Below are 16,439 nucleotides of genomic sequence, written 5' to 3' on the forward strand. Positions count from 1 at the left end.
GTTTGATTTTTATATTGTTCAGCAGGAGATATGCCCTCACTCTACCCCCTCTCTCTCTGCCCCCTCTCTCTGCCCCCCTCACTCTGCCCCCCTCACTCTGCCCCCCCTCACTCTGCCCCCCTCTCTCTCCTCTCTCACCCACCCTCCCTCTCCCTCACCCTTTCTCCCCCCCCCTCTCTGATCTCCCTCTCTCTGCGACGTCAGCAGCTTGAAAGATGTAACTATTTATTAAAACTGACAAGATTCATTGCCTGAAAGTCCTGGTGAATGTGTTTGTGGGTGAGCGTGTGTGTGTGTGTGTGTGTGTGTGTGTGTGTGTGTGTGTGTGTGTGTGTGTGTGTGAGGCTAAACAGAAAGAGAAGGATGTGGGGAAAGAGAATGGAGAATCAGCATCTTCTGTCAACACAGCTGGTTACCCTTTGTAAAGAAGGATAAGCTCTCTCTCTCTCCGTGTGTGTGTGTGTGTGTGTGTGTGTGTGTTTGTGTGTGTGTGTGTGTGTGTGTGCGTGTGTGTGTGTGTGTGTGTGTCAACCACTCACACACACACGTAGAAACATGTTCATGTAGAGGAGTACACAACAAACACACACAAAGTTGACTCACACGTCAGAAATCTCTCTGACACGTTTGTAATATGTAACTAACTTTCATCAAAGTAATATTTTAGTACAATATCTTTACTTTTACTCGAGTATGACCTTCGATTACTTTTTATAAAACGATGAATAAAAGTTTTGCCTCCAAAATGCAGAAAAGTAGCAGAAAATGGAAATGCTCAAGTAAATAACTCAAAATTGTACTCGAGTACGTAACTGAAGTAAATGTACTTAGTTACATTACCGTGAGGTGTGTTGGTGGAAGCCAGCTGGCCCGATGCTGCTGAGCTGCACAGAAACAACTGATATCAATAATTACACATGAGCGTTCCATGGTTAATAATTCTGACAAAACCATGGACGGTTACAGCAACAGGAAGGATCCGGACACAAACACTCAGAGAACCAGTGAGACATGATCTCTCAGTGTGTGAGTGGTGTGATCAGTTCTGGATGTATCACACACCAAAGAAATGAATTGATTGGAGGATCGTTTGTTGTGGGCGGATCAAGGAAAGCGTCTAATCTCTCTCAGTGACAGACTTGATTAAAAAAACAAGTGGGACGGCTGACATCAATACAGGAGCTGATAAAGGTCACGCGCTCTGAACACCCTCGCCTTCAATCCTTCACTGAAGATCTGGTTGATTCAGATTTTTTGTTTGTTTTTCTGTTTCTGTCTCAAATGTTTCCTGTTCAGGTTCATTACTGCAGCGGTCACAGCATGAGGCCAACACACACACACACACACACACACACACACACACACACACACACACACACACACACACACACACACACACACACAGACTTCAGTGGAAAAACTTTTCCAAACTCCTATTAAGAGTTTGCAGACTTCTGACAGCTGAAAGCCGACAGTAATAGTTGTTATAGCTGAAGCTGAAATAATATATTTCTTACTTTCCTGGTTGAATTTTGTCCTTTTGAAACATTTGATCAGTTAAGACGTCGACAATTCAGTTTTCATTGTCATTTGCTTTGAACACGCGTCAAACTACCGTACACACAACGGCCTTTTGCACCTCCGACACACAAAAACCCAAAAAATACACACTAACTCGATATGCACACAACAACTCGTACGCACAGAACTCAGGTTTATGTAAACACACAGCCAAAGCCTCGACGCGTAACATCCTCCGTCCTCCACGTCCTGAAACCACACACACACTTAAAGAGCTACTGTAAATGTCAGCGTACTGAGCCGTCAGCTGACGGCAGCTGTGGCGCAGTGAGTCAGGGTGTCCCTCCCTCACCCCCTCACCCCCCTCACCCCCTCACCTCCCTCACCCCCTCACCTCCTCACCTCCCCCTCCCCCTCACCCCCTCACCCCCCTCACCTCCCTCACCCCCTCACCTCCCTCCCTCCCTCCCTCACCCCCTCACCTCCTCACCTCCCCCTCCCCCTCCCGCTGCATCACTTCAGATCCTCCTCTGCAGGAAAGTGTGAAGAAGAAGCTTGAGAGCATCAATTCACTTTTATTGTTCCTTTGACTCCCACAACGGAAGTGATTCCTACTATAGCGACAGACTGTGTGTGTGTGTGTGTGTGTGTGTGTGTGTGTGTATTTGTAAGTGACTGTTTGTGTGTAATGATGTGCGCTCGAGATAACTGAGTCAGTTCCTGCTGAACGTCTGATTCAAACTCATCTCACGCTGTTTTACAGCCAGTTTTAATTTCCGTTTCCGTGTTGACTCATTTCACATTTTGTTCTGAGGTTTCTTGTTTCATTCATCGGTGTTGATTTGCTTTTTCATATTCGTTTACCTTCTAGAGAACGTGAGTGAATGTTTAACGGTCTGAAGAGGAGGAGCATCGCTGACATGTAGAAGGTTTCTCTTGTGAGAGCCTGAATTGTTTTAAGACAAGTAATCTACCATCTTTAGTAATATTTAAGTTACCTCACGATACTTCCAGCCCGGTCTCATCCCCACAGGGTCAAATCCCAACGTTTGTCACGTCCTTCTTTTCCTGGTACAGACGTAAGAGGTTTTGGGTTTGTGTCCACATCGCCTTATGTTTTTTCCGCTGGCTGTTCGCTCAGGACCGCTGAGATGAAGCGTTGCTGCACGAACATCTTGTCTCCATGACAACAATATGTTGACAGCACACTGATCCTCTGTAGTTTACTATCTGTTTGTTTTTTATTTGACATCTGGACATCAGAGGAGGAGGAAGTGGGTGATGACATCATCCATAGGAGACAATATACAGTGAATGTTATCGCCGAGGCCACGAGAAAGACGACGAGCCCCGAGTCTTTTCTCTGGGCCGCTCGCTCCTCATCGGGAACAATTGAAGAAAGATGCTGGCGCTCTGAAAAAAAACACAATGTGGACTTAACGTCTGTATGAGAAGCGCCAGACTCTAAAACTCAATCATGCGCAGCGTAACAAGACAGTCACAGGTTTATTGTGACCCAGTTCTGGACGTGAGAACACGTTCAGTCAGTGTTTGAAACCCAGCAGACTGCACTGGATCACCATCATCACTGACAGCGCAGCTCCTCTCGGTGTCAGCGCAGCTTTGATTCAATGCTTCCTCGTTAAAAGCATTAAAAGACCATTTTGAACCAGAGACTGATAAGTCAGAAGTGATAAATAACAGGCTGCTGAGATATTAATCTTATGTGCGGTGCTGTGTCGGCCCAAGTTCTGTACTGGACTGAACATTACAGCTTGAACCACAGACACACTGACAGTAAGCTGAACTACAGACACTTGAGAGAGTTGTTCAAGATGATTTGTCTTCACACAACAGAAGGTCGAACAATAAAGGAAAGTTTTTAACTCCTTGCTACAAACATAGAAACATATATTCAGTTATTTATATTCATAAACATGTGGTGTAGTCTTTTATTTGTGTCGGGGTGAATGTAAACAACAGCTACATGATGGTGATATGGTCGACACCTTCATATTGACATCAGGTAAACACTGTCTGTCCGCTGTGACTGTGTGTGAGCACCCAGCATCAATGACGTAAACACAGAGTCCAGCTGTAGTCCTGCGCTCTGTGGGTCAGAACACGGTCCACCTGTTGAGAGAAACAGCTTGATCCGAGATGTTCAGGTGGAGACAGGTCTCTGTAAAGATGTTGGCACAACAAGTCTCTGATTTCACGTTTGTTTTTCCAGTCTGAGTCAACATCAGTGACCCGACATCAGCCAGAACCAGGAGCATGACTCGTATCCAGATGTACTGAAAGATACCGAGGGCAGTGATCGACTCAAAGTCCGCTGCTCTCGACCCAAAACCCCAAAAATGTGCCTCGCTGGTTATTTGTATTCTCACTCATCATTTTTCTGTATCGGTTTGTGTATTTTTATCTGTTTGTGTGTATATGTGAACTCTCGACGTCACTGAAAAAGACAGAATCCCGTCAGTGTGTGTTTGAGATTTAAATAAAGACTTACTGGACGTGTTGTCAGTGACGCTGGATCTCTGAACTTCATCGTAGAAAATGATTTGTTATTATCGAGTCTTACTGACTGTTTTCTTTTTATTTTCAGCAGCAGATGAGACGACTGGAGAGTTTTGTTCACCTCAAAAAGAAAACTTTAACGAGCAGTAGTTAAATTATTACTTTAAAAAATGTCCTCGTCCGACTCGTGATGACTAAAGATAACGTTGAATTGAGATTTGTGGCTGATTGTCGCTCAGTCAAGTTAAACTGATCACATTTTTAGTTTCTATATTTAGTTGTAGTTATTTGTTGAAGCTGTTTGTGGTTTGTCGACAGATAATAAATGTGTGCTGTGTGAGCTGACTGGAGGTTTCTCAGTGTGTTGGTAACCTCTGGTCTCGGGGAGGTTCCTCTCTGACAGAAACCGATGTGTGCTGTGATGAAACCAGCGGAGGACGGACACTTTCAGATGACAGCTTGATGACGCCACAGTTAAAGAGGAGAGAAAATGCAGACTTTACTTGCTGTTGAGTCATTTTTACTGAAGTTATACTCGGAGCATCAACGTACTGTCGGCATTCGATCATACATCTTCATTATCCTCCATGTTTAAATGTTAAAGGATCTCATCCCTGCTACAGAACACACTGAGCCCTTTCCCTGACGCATTTGACTTTATCAAAGGAGCTGTTACTGATATATTTACCTGGAGAACGCTGCTTCAGGTTTAATAAAGTTTTAATGAGACAAAAGAAGAGTGAAGCACATTCACTTCACTTTTTTCTCTCTTCGTCTCCTTCCCCCTGCCCTCTTCTTTCTGCTCATTAAGCAACAGTCTGATTGATGTATTAAACCTTTACTTTTACCATCCCGCTGCTTTCATTAGTCTGGGACAGATTGTTTCTCTTTCATCCCTCTCCTCCTTCCCCTCTGTCCTTTGCTTTGTCTTCGTCTGCCGTCTTATTGTCTTTTAAAGATGTTACTGTGCAGGACGGAGAGGAATGACGGGTCGGGACTGATGAGAGAATGAACAAAGGGAGCAAAGAGAAAAAGCCGAGGGTGTCGGGTGTCAGGTGTGTGTGTGCACGGAGAGAGGAATGTGTGTGTGTGTGCATGGAGAGAGGAATGTGTGTGTGTGTGTGTGTGTGTGTGTGTGTGTGTGTGTGTGTGGTGTGTGTGTGCATGGAGAGAGGAATGTGTGTGTGTGTGTGTGTGTGTGTGTGTGTGTGTGTGTGTGTGTGTGTGTGTGTGTGTGTGTGTGTGTGTGGTGTGTGTGTGCATGGAGAGAGGAATGTGTGTGTGTGTGTGTGTGTGTGTGTGTGTGTGTGTGTGTGTGTGTGTGTGTGTGTGTGTGTGTGTGTGTGTGTGTGCGATGCGTATGTGCCTGCCTGTGTGAACGTGTCACCGTCAGGGAGATGGTGACGCAGGTCGTATCCTTCATGCTGGGACATGGAGCGGTCCGTCCCCTCGACTCCAGCTGAGTGTTGCTGCGACCCCTCTGAGAGGAGGCAGCAGCACAACCAGCACCACCTGACACAGAAAACCCTCAGTGAACCCGTGGAAACGGTGGATTGATGCACAGAACTCACCCACTATAATTACTGCGAGGACTATCCGGCCCGATCACAAGAAGAAAGTGCTGTTATTTTATGTTTCTGCAGACTGTGGATACATTCAAAGGTTTAATAACACATTTATATGAGCTGACTTTCATGTCAGGAGGTGGAGATGGCGGCAGGATTACAGTCAGGCGGGACAGCTGTCGGGCCAGAGACCACTGTTTGAGACAGCATTCAGATTTTATAAGCATGAAACCACTTTTATCAGGACCAGGATGTTTTCCAGCCGCGTTTGTGACGTCAAAAGCAGCGATTATAAGAAATAAGACAAACTGTTGCATCGTAAACAAATGTTTCAACATATCTGTGGTTTGCAGAAACGTACATCGCCGACATTTATTCTGCTGATTATGTTGAGAATATCAAAGTGGAAACATTTATTAACTCTATAAATAGTTATTTTAACCTAAGCCATGAGTTTTACAGAAATCTTAAATCATCTTTGTGCTGAAACCAAACTTTAACCGAAGTGTTGTCAGATCTGGAAACACCTTCATAATTCAAACAGTTGATATCTAAAACAGCTCCATCGGATCAGAAACTGCTTGTGGACCAACAGAACACGTCTCACCTCAGCTCCTTAAATACAGCAGGTCGATCAGTGACGCTTTAACATGTGAGCGAGCTCTGGATGTTCAGCCTCATTCCTTAAATACTTAAATGTATCAGTTTGAGGGTTTATTCATGATGGATTCATCCGTTGTTTATTTTTTAAAAACAATGAATTGTTAAGTCTAAGAAAATACTGAACCCGGCCGTCAGCGTCACGATCTTCTTGTTGACAATCAGCAGAAAACACTCAAACAGCAGCAGAATCACAGTGGATGATGTTTCTGCAGGGAAAAACAGTTATCAAAAAAAATGATGAATAATTTTCTTTTGGCCAAATTATGAAGTCATTTCTGAAGAAACGTGTTCAGTCAGAGCAGAAACACAGCGAGGCAGATCTGAGTGCTGCCGCCTGGCATCTGTGTTATGTGTGGTGGTAGACAGGTACAGCACGCTGTGAGAGACAGGTATGTGGAGGGGCACAGAGTTATGGCTAGTGTGTGTGTGTGTGTGTGTGTGTGTGTGTGTGTGTGTGTGTGTGTGTGTGAGTGAGAGAGAGAGAGAGAGAGACAAAGCGAGGGGGAGCGAGGAGTGGATGGAGCTTCAGGGGGATTCTCAGGATTCCTGACGTGGTTTTTCCTTCTTGTTTTCCGTCTCCGTCTTCAGATCGAGGCAGACAGAACAAACATGTTCCAGTTTGATCTTCCTTCTCTGACTCTTTTTTTTTAATCCACTGCCTCATTATCATTTGTGTAAAGAAGAGTCGGCTCGTTATTACAGCTGATACCTTCAGCAAACACAGCTCTTAATACGTTTTCCATCTTTTTAAAAAAAAGAACGAGACTGTGGAAGATTTAACCTCGATAAAGTCTAACAGCCACAGACAGAGTCAACTAAATAAGGACAGGCGGATGAAAAGAGTGCTCGGCCCACATGGAGACTGTCAGAGAGCTGCAACTGTCATTCCTACGAGGTGCAAAGTCCCCGCTGGTGCCGCAGCAATGCTGAGACTCCCACTGTGGTCGAGTTTCCCACTGTGTGTGTGTGTTTCCCACTGTGTGTGTGTTCCCCACTGTGTAGCACAGCTAAAGTAAGGATTTCTGATGAGGTTAAAAAAGGAGGATAAGATTCACGAGTAAGCGCTCTGCCTCGAGGTGCCCGGTACCGTCTGCTCCACATGAAACATGTGTACTGTGTGTTCTGTACATTGATCCAACTTTCTGTGTTGTGTTATTTTTAGCTGCTGACAGAAACAGACTTTCTTGTTTTCGGTTGTTGCCTCCAGTCCCGTGACATCAGAGTTGTATTGACTGACCTGCTGTAATGTTTTGTTGCTGTTACGTCAGTTAAACATGAGAAAATACCAGTTCCACCTCACAGATGGCTGAGAAGGGTCTTACAGATGATCAGTTCAGTGTTTTAATCTTGCAGAATCTGCATCAAGTCAATTTTATTCATACAGCCCAGTATCACAGATCACAATTTGCCTCCTTGGGCTTTAAAATCTGTTTAGTCTCAAATATCCAGACCTCCGTAGCACCGTGTCAGCGCCGGAGAAAGGTCCTCCCGCTGCACCAAACCTTAGTCTGGTATATGGGGAGAAAATGTTTGTCACTGCAAAACATTGGCATTAAAATGGCCGAATCCTGGCTAGAGAAAAGGGAACAACTGCTAGCTTCTTTAGGTTCCTACCGTTAGCTCCGGGTTGATGCTCGGGTACAGTGACAGTTTCAGCGTGCAGGTTGCTAACTCAGAGGTTGTCTTTGTTTCCCGTAGAGACGGGGATGACATCTTATACCAACATCCAGTCAGACTACAGTCCACACAGCAGACCGCACGCTGGATTCAGACCAGGTTCAATTCTCTCTTTAATGCAGAAGCTGAAATAACCAGTGAAAACACACACACACACACACACACACACACACACACACACACACACACACACACACACACACTGATCCTCTGCGGAAAATGCTGCATTTTATTTCCATTTCAGTTTCCTGTAATATCACACACAGTGGGAAACTAATTGACTCTCAGTGCTTTGAACAAATAATGGAAAACAAGAACAACAATTATAAATCAGTTGTTGATGGCAATTAAAATATATTACAGTAAAAAATACATAAGCTGCATAATTAGCAGTCAGTAAGTGAGTGTATGGAGCTGCACACACAAATCAGCTTTTTTTGACAACGAGTCCGTCAACAAGTCAAACACGAAGTCGAACTGGGTCACACAGCGGTCCGGATTTAGACAGGAACTCTCCATGTGGGCCGAGCTGCTGTGGCCCGGACCAAAGAGCTGCAAATGTCATTCCTACGAGGTGCGAAGTCGCTGCGTGGTGCCGCAGTAATGCTGAGACTCCCACTGTGTGTGTGTGTGTGTGTGTGTGTGTGACACGGCTGCAGATCTGTTCATGTTTTGTTGAAATGAACTGGTGACCGCTCGTCATCGGTTCATCAGGTTAATAAGAAGTTCTCATGAAATTTGCATCAAGCTGTCAAAACAACGTTAAATATGTTTCCTGAGCAGATGAAGATGGTCTCAGAGCCTCCAGGAAAACAGGGAGGACAGAGTTTAGTGAAGGGATGTTCCTCGGGGTGCCAGGTACTGTACTGTGTACTGTACGGTGGTCCGACCCAACACGTTCACTCCCTTCTGTTCAACATTCCTCGTGTCCACATGTGCAGCCTGGTCTACATCCACATATCTCTGTAGCTGGAATGTAAATATTCTACATTCCTGTACAGAAACAGGTGGATGTGGTTTGAGTTGTGGACCGTCGGCGCTGGTTCTCTCATCCTTCACAGACAATCAGTCTCATTTCTGTCTCTCTTCATCTCCTTCACGTCCTCCTCGTCTTGTTTGTATGTGCCGGCCTGGTTGCCTTCAGGTGTGTGTGTGCTCATTTACACACGGCTGTATGGATTTAACACACTTGTGTGCAGATTGTTTAAATCTCTGCCTCTACCACTGAGCCCTGCTGCTCCGTTTTGCACATCCTCGTCTCGGTGTACTGTGAAGTGTCACCCCTTGATTCCACTGGACCCGTCTCTATCTGGGGGTTTGGGCCACATGGGCCTCCAAACGGAGGATTTTCAGAGGCACGTCTCAGACTGAGGGTCAGGAGACCTCCCTGTGGTGTGAATGTATGCTGGTCCTTCTCTTCATAAACAATCGCTGCTAGTCTGCTGATGTTTCTGTAGTTAACTAGCTAACGTTACGTCGTTAGTGCTGATTTGTGCATGACAGCCTCGCGTTTGGATGCATTTCAATGTTGCATTCACCTCTTTGATGGCACGTGATGCCTGAAACTGAACTGAAGTCTCGGTACCGCTCCTATCAGTGCAGACCGCCTGGGTCGGAACACGGGTCGCTAGTGTTTGACTATAAAGCACTGCTGGTGGCCAGGTAATGACGCAGTGATCTTCTTATTTGATGACTTGATTCATGAAGTTGTGAATGAAAGCGAGCACGATGGAAATGTCCGTTTACATAAACGCCACTGACGGATACTGATGACGTACGAGCAATCAGCGATCTGAGGGGGGGTTAACCTGCCACCTGCTCCATCATCCAGTCATTCCTCCCACAATGATCACAATGACTCATCTGAATCTGTGGTGTGGTGATTATTAACAGCAGTAATTTGAAGTGCCACTACTCGACAAAGCTCACAGTGTGTTTTCAGAACACATGCCCACTCAAATCTGAACCCAGGCCACAGGAAATTAATTATTTTATACGGCACTGAATCAAAACACAAGTTAGGTATTCACATTCTGGACCTGTCAGTTCTGTCTGGGTCATTAATATTCTCTCCGGGGTCCCACCTTTGTTAAAATTTGACAAATTGCCTCGTGCGTATGAGTTCCTTAAAACGAAGGTTATAGTAAAAATTGGAAAACGGGATGGAGCCAATATATGTGGAAATGTTCATTGTAAAGCACTAAGTTATCTGCCTGTGGCTTCTGACAGGAGCTGATCATTCCATATCAGTAAATTATACGTGAAGTTAAGGTGTTATCGTGTCAGCTGAGGCCTGAAGTTACCTCCTCTACATTAAGAAAAGTGCCATCATTCCTTTTAATGTTACACATCAATCTCGCTGCAGTCGCTGACACATTTTTCAAGTGGTGCACATCGTTTTGGATGTGCAACTTTCCTCGTGTAGGAGGGGAGTGTTGGACCACTTGAGGATATTCATGTTGGTGCTCATGTGTGCTGATGTTTGTGTTTCTAAAAGCCTTTTTTGTAATTTAGTGTTTTTGCCCCTGCATGCTGAGATCAGTGGTCTGGGTCCCCGCCAGTGACTTCCGGGCATAAACAGCAAGTTTAAAGAAAATGTCTAAAGAGGAGAGCTGGCAGGACTTAAATAATCGCAGGGAATAAAGCTCCTGTTCTTAAAGCTGCTTTGATTCATAGACACACATTTTCTATCTTTAGCTCGCGGCTAAAAGCTCGGCTCAATCAAGGCATGAGTAAACACTGCTGATTGACTTTTTAACTCGTGGGCTCCGTCGTTGTTTTGGCAACAGGAATGCTTCAGATGTACAGTATATCATATTTATGTGTGAGGGACAGGAGGAGAACGGTGATATATCAAAGGCTGCTTCCGTTGGCTCAGTTTGTGCTTCAGAGATCTTTTTATGAAAGAGACTAAAATAAGCAGCGATCAGACGAGTTCATGTGTTTTTCTTTGATCTTGAATGTGAGATAATTTCTTCAGGATGTGTCAAAGCAGGACATGTTCTCGTTTTCTGTCATGTGGAGATTAACAGACCTTTGTCCTCACATGAACAGAAGTTCAAGAACAGAAGTTGTGAAACGGTCGCTGTTTGGTTTGGTTTAGGCACAAAAACTACTCGGTTAGGTTTAGGAAGAGATCACAGTTTGGGTTAGAATAAGTAAGCTACATCAGTAATGTCAGACCTGTGCGTGTCCTCTTTGTCGCTCTTTGTCATTCTACATCATCTGATTTCGTACTTTGCTCCCCTCATAATCACAAACCCACCAGAGGTCACCGTCTCACAAACATAAGTTTGGGCTGCACTGAGCTGCTGTACAGACGACCCGTACAGCAGCTTAGGGCCTGTGCAGTTTTAACACATATTCCTTCTGCTATAATGTTTTTACAGTTATTTAATCAACTGACATATTATGAGCAGTTATGGGAACTATTACTGGTAAGAATCACCAGGTAAATAACCCACTGATAAACCTTCTACATGAGAAACTACATGAAAACTGTCCGGAGTGGATGAAAGGTCAGTCATGCTGCAGTCAGGCTGATAAACAGGAGCGATGATAAGCCCGTCCCTTCATGGATCCGGATCAGAGAAGAGTCCAATTGTAATTTTGGGTGTTTATTCCTCCAGAAGATTTGGTTCTGCACCCAGAGCTGCTCGGCTCCTGGCAGCTGAAACGCAGCTGTTCTGACCCGCTCCGCCTGGCGCTTCATACACAACACTCGCCAAGACCTGCCACACACAATTTCCAACTCGTGTTGCCAATTTTTAAATGAGTAAGTGAATTTGCATCTCTTCCTGTCTTTGTGTTGTTTGTAATGTGCTCCAGATGCACCTTTCTGTGGAAACAAACAATATACTGAACCATTAAATGGTTTTATTTGTCTTACACAAGATGTATTGTATCAGTAAATGTGTTGCTGGTGACTATCTGGTCTAATCTGGTAACTACTTAACATACAGTTAACAGACACCTTTATAAAAGAAAAGGCTCCTTTAATGTTCAGATCAGACGTTGGGATGAGCGAGGTCACATTCATCCTCCGATCCGTCCTAAATCGCCTCTTCACTTCTTTCATATTTCATCTTTAACTGACCGTCTAACCCTCATTAGTGTCAAACAGTCGTGCCAGAAAGTGTGAAATGTCTCTAGAAGGCCACGGCAATAACAATCCAACATTAGTCTCCGAGTCAAGCTCCAGCCACATTGTGCCACAGTCTTATCTTCTGTGGTGTCAAGCTGTCTTTGATACTTCATCAGGACGTGTGCTGAGAGGTGGTCAATGCATGTTTATTGATTATTAACTGCAGACTTTGTAATATTTTATTTAAATCAAATGATTTAGATTTGAAATCTCCTTCTGTTGAGATGTTTGCTGACTTCAGTGCTGCTCATGCTGATCTCATGTCTGGCACAGGGACAGCAGGAAGTGAACGGACAGCTGCTTAATCTGCAACAACCACTTTGTGTGCAGGAGCAGACTTCAGCAGTGTTTGGAAGAAAGACAAATAAATAAATAATAGATAAATAAATAAAGGTCTGCACTGAATTCTTAGCGCTCACACATGCAGCAGAGACATCACTGCAGTCTGACGAGGCTTCAGGGTGCAATGTACAGAAAACACATGCGACGCTGAATCATCAACACTGACCTCCCGATCTTCTGCTTTTACCATGTTTACTAATGATTAAAAGGTTATAATTATAATTTTACGTCAATTTCTGCCCTTTTGTTGCGATACGATGTGCTTTAAACACACAGCGGGTGAAGGGGAAGGTGAGACAGTGCATTTGTTTTACATGTTGTGCTGCGAGGCTTCCCAACTTATAACAATTCCAGTTAGTAGCTGTCTGATGCTTCACTTGCTGCTAATAATATGACTTCACAGTCTTGGCGTATTGACAGAAAGGCAGTGGTGTAACAGAAAGCTCTTCACAGTTTGGGTTTAGATGAGACAAATGTGGGAATCTCTACAATAACGGATCTGAAATCATTAGACAGCTTGTGAAAACAGCTGGCAGACTTAGTTGTTGAACATTATAAAGAAAAAAACCTGCTTCAGCACGTAATTTAAGAAATATGTTGAAATTATTTTCTTTCTTCGAGTTTACAAAAAGGATTTCTACTGTTGAGTTTTTTCCCGGAGCTGCTTTCAGTCCAGTGAAGTCAGAACTTTATTGACAGACCCGCTGCGACGTGTTTAATACTGAAAAACACCAACTCAACACCTGCTTATCAGTTACAGTGTCCAACAGAACCTTTCAGTCGGGTCGAGGTGAAGTAGCATAAAGAACGACAATGTCTGCAGGCAGGTTGAAGGTCTGGACGGTCGGGTCAAATAAGCACTTTGGTCGAGGAGACTGTGTTCATGTCCGGTGCGAAACCCAAAGTCAACAGTGAGTTCTTCTAACCAGGGGGGTGTTCCAGAAAGGAGGTTCAACAAACTCTGAGTCTATCCCTGAACTCTGAGTTGACTTACTCTGAGATGGGAAACTCTGAGTATCCGGTTCCAGAACGGCTGATCTGAATTAGTTCAATCAACTCTGAGTATGTTCACCTCGAGTTACGCGCGTGCACAACCACTATAAAAAGCCATCGTCAATGGAGCCCTGATACCACGATCGTCACCATGACATCAGGCAAAAAGAGACCAAGTTATTTTACACCCATGGAGCTTGAGGTCCTAATGCAGGCATACGGAGAATATGAGCACATATTTCGGCGGAAATCAAATACAGCTGCAGCGGCGAAGGAGAGAGAAAGGGCATGGGAGGAAATTGCTGCCCGAATGTAAATAGGAATAAAATCTGATTTCCATTTAGGTGCAATCCAACGGGGGAAAAAAGAACTTGGAAGCAGCTAAAACTGAAATATAAAAACATTATTCAAAAAGGTAAGGCATGTTTTGCTTGGCGATTGCACCTCACTTTGATTTTAATTATTATTATTATTATTATTTTTTAATTGACTAAGGCTGTTAAAGTAAATATTAATTCAATGGCTACTTCAAATAGCCTAGCAATATAAACCCCTAACCAAATTCTGTTTTAACACGTCCTCCCACTTAATACACCACTTAGTAGAATAAAACGTGATACAATGTTTACACATTTTTATTTTATAAGTAGGCTACATTTAAAATGTGACGATGTGTACAGGAACACTCAATAAAAAACTAACTTAAAATAAATAAATCAGCATTTGAGTTCTGCTCAGCCAACAGAAAGAAGGCAGAGGCCCGAAAAACGGGTGGAGGGCCACCTCCACCACCTCTGACGGAGGTGGTGGAGGTGGCCCTCAGCCAAAACTATGGCCGACCGGTGGCTGAAGGCATCCCCGGGGGAAGCTCATCTGAGCCTGTCACCCACCAGGACACAAGTGCTTACATCAAATGCAAGTATACACTTGTGTCATTTATATTAGTCATTCATATTTTATTTTTATTTTATATATTTTATATATATATATACTCCCCCTACCCAACAGTTGTGGACGGTGTCATCTGCCTTGTTCAGCCTCCGACTGAAACAGTTGAACACCATGCAGGTGTAAGTATTCCATACTCAGATCTTGCTGAGATGGTAGTTAAAAGTAATCTGAAACAGTTTCTTTTCCTGCATCACAGGAGGAGGAGGATGATGGTGGTGACGATGATGACGAAACACTGTCTGCTGCCACAGGGAGAGATCCAGAGAGGCCTACTGAAGTGTGTCTTAATATTATGTATAGCTACTGGCAGTGGTCTACCCATTCACATTCCTTTACATTGTCGAGTGGAATATAGTTTGACATGTAGCCTACACTGCAGTGATGAGCACAGCTTGATACAGTGAGATTTTCGGTCAATACCATGTTAAATCTGTATGTAGAACTCGAGCAATTAAATGTTGTCCATATGTTTCCCAGTTACCAGTGAAGGAGTTGTATAAAGTGCACCTCTTGAGGACTATTCAGAAAACTGAAAAGGAAATGGTCTATCTGGATCGAAAGATAAGAAAAGCAGACCTTGAAATTCTATTACTGGAACGCCAGCTGAGGTGGGTGCATTGGTGAAATAGGTGAATATGTTGGAACTATATTACAAATCCTAACTGTTGCTTTTGTACTTATAGGGAATAAAGAAGAACCAAGTCACATGTAAATTTGTCTTCATTTGACTGTTTTAATGAAAATTCCTGCATATTAGGTCCCTTACAGCCCTTCCATCCCGGACATCTGCAGGGTGGATGGGGTGGTCATCCTCAGGGTCATTTATTTGTAGGGCAGGGTGTTGCTCTCCTCTAATAGTTGCAATATTATGGAGAACAACACAGGCCACAATGATGTCGCATGCCCTCTCTGGGGTGACCCTGAGCTTACGCAGGCACTGGAACCGGGATTTGAGTATGCCAATGGTCATCTCAACCCGGGCACTAGTCCTGCAGTGGGCCACATTAAAACGTTGTTGGGGCCCCGGCTCAGGGTCAGGGTAAGGAGTCAACAGAGAGGGCTGGCATGGATAGCCTCGATCCCCCAGTAGGTAGCCATCAAACTCTCCTGAAATTATAGAGGACACATTTGAGTGCATTAAAAGGGGAGACAAAGAACATTTGTACAAAGCTTTAGCTTCCTTACCACGTGCAAATCTGTTGCTCAGGCTACACTCCCGGTAGATCCGGGAATCATGCACAGAGCCAGGCCACTTGGCATCTACATTTGTTATTATGTAGGCTGCATCACATATGATCTTCACAGTGCAGAGGATGACATGAGTTAGTTGTATTGTACTGTATACATTTTCAAGTAAATATTTTTTTAAGATGGTAGGTCATATACCTGGACATTGATGCTGTGAAAGGATTTTCTATTCACATAGTCCCCTTCATTCTCTTTTGGCGCAGCAATAGGAATTTGCGTCCCATCTATGCATCCTATCACATTTGGAAGCCCTGCAAAATGACAGCTGATTAAGCTACTGACCCCACTCTAAGGTCGCAGCAGGATGTAGGCTATATCATAATTTTAAAAAAATATCAGTCACCTGCAATCCTGTGAAATTCCTCTTTGATGTTTCTGACAGGTTTGTGTCCGGGGAACACCACCATGACTGGTAACAGGCGTGTCAGTGCGAGGGTAACTTTCCTCACCGCTCTGCACACTGTTGCCTTTCCGATGTGCTCTGCATCCCCGATATTGTACAGAAAACTACCGTTTGCAAAAAAGCGTAGCGCTATGCATACAATTTGCAGCGATGTGAGTGCACGTCCGCGGTGTGTGAGGTTGGTAATGTGTGGCCGGAGAATGTTCTCAAGATAGATGATACTGTGTGATGAAAAGCGGTAACGTTCAAAGAGATATTCCTCTGGAAATGACAGGACATCCAATCTGGGTCGGAAGATTCTTTCGCGACGTAAAGCGTTACGAATTATTTGAGCTTCGATGTCAATTGGATTCGGAATGAACGGACAATCCATGTCAAACAGAATTCTTTGTGTGGGAGGAGACGGGTGGAA

General features: G+C 44.1%; 1 long non-coding RNA gene across 1 annotated transcript; it reads right to left on the bottom strand.

Annotated features, from left to right (window-relative positions):
• Nucleotides 1-15,400: 15,400 nt before the first annotated feature.
• On the bottom strand, nt 15,401-15,865 carry LOC311252681. The gene is made up of 3 exons (XR_014621569.1): nt 15,763-15,865; nt 15,562-15,673; nt 15,401-15,483 (listed from the first exon to the last, which is right to left on the bottom strand). It is a non-coding gene; the product is annotated as an uncharacterized lncRNA (long non-coding RNA).
• Between the last annotated feature and the right edge of the window lie 574 nt (nt 15,866-16,439).

This window comes from Pagrus pagrus (assembly GCF_965226575.1).
Source record: "Pagrus pagrus genome assembly, chromosome: 3".
Lineage (NCBI taxonomy): Eukaryota > Metazoa > Chordata > Actinopteri > Spariformes > Sparidae > Pagrus > Pagrus pagrus.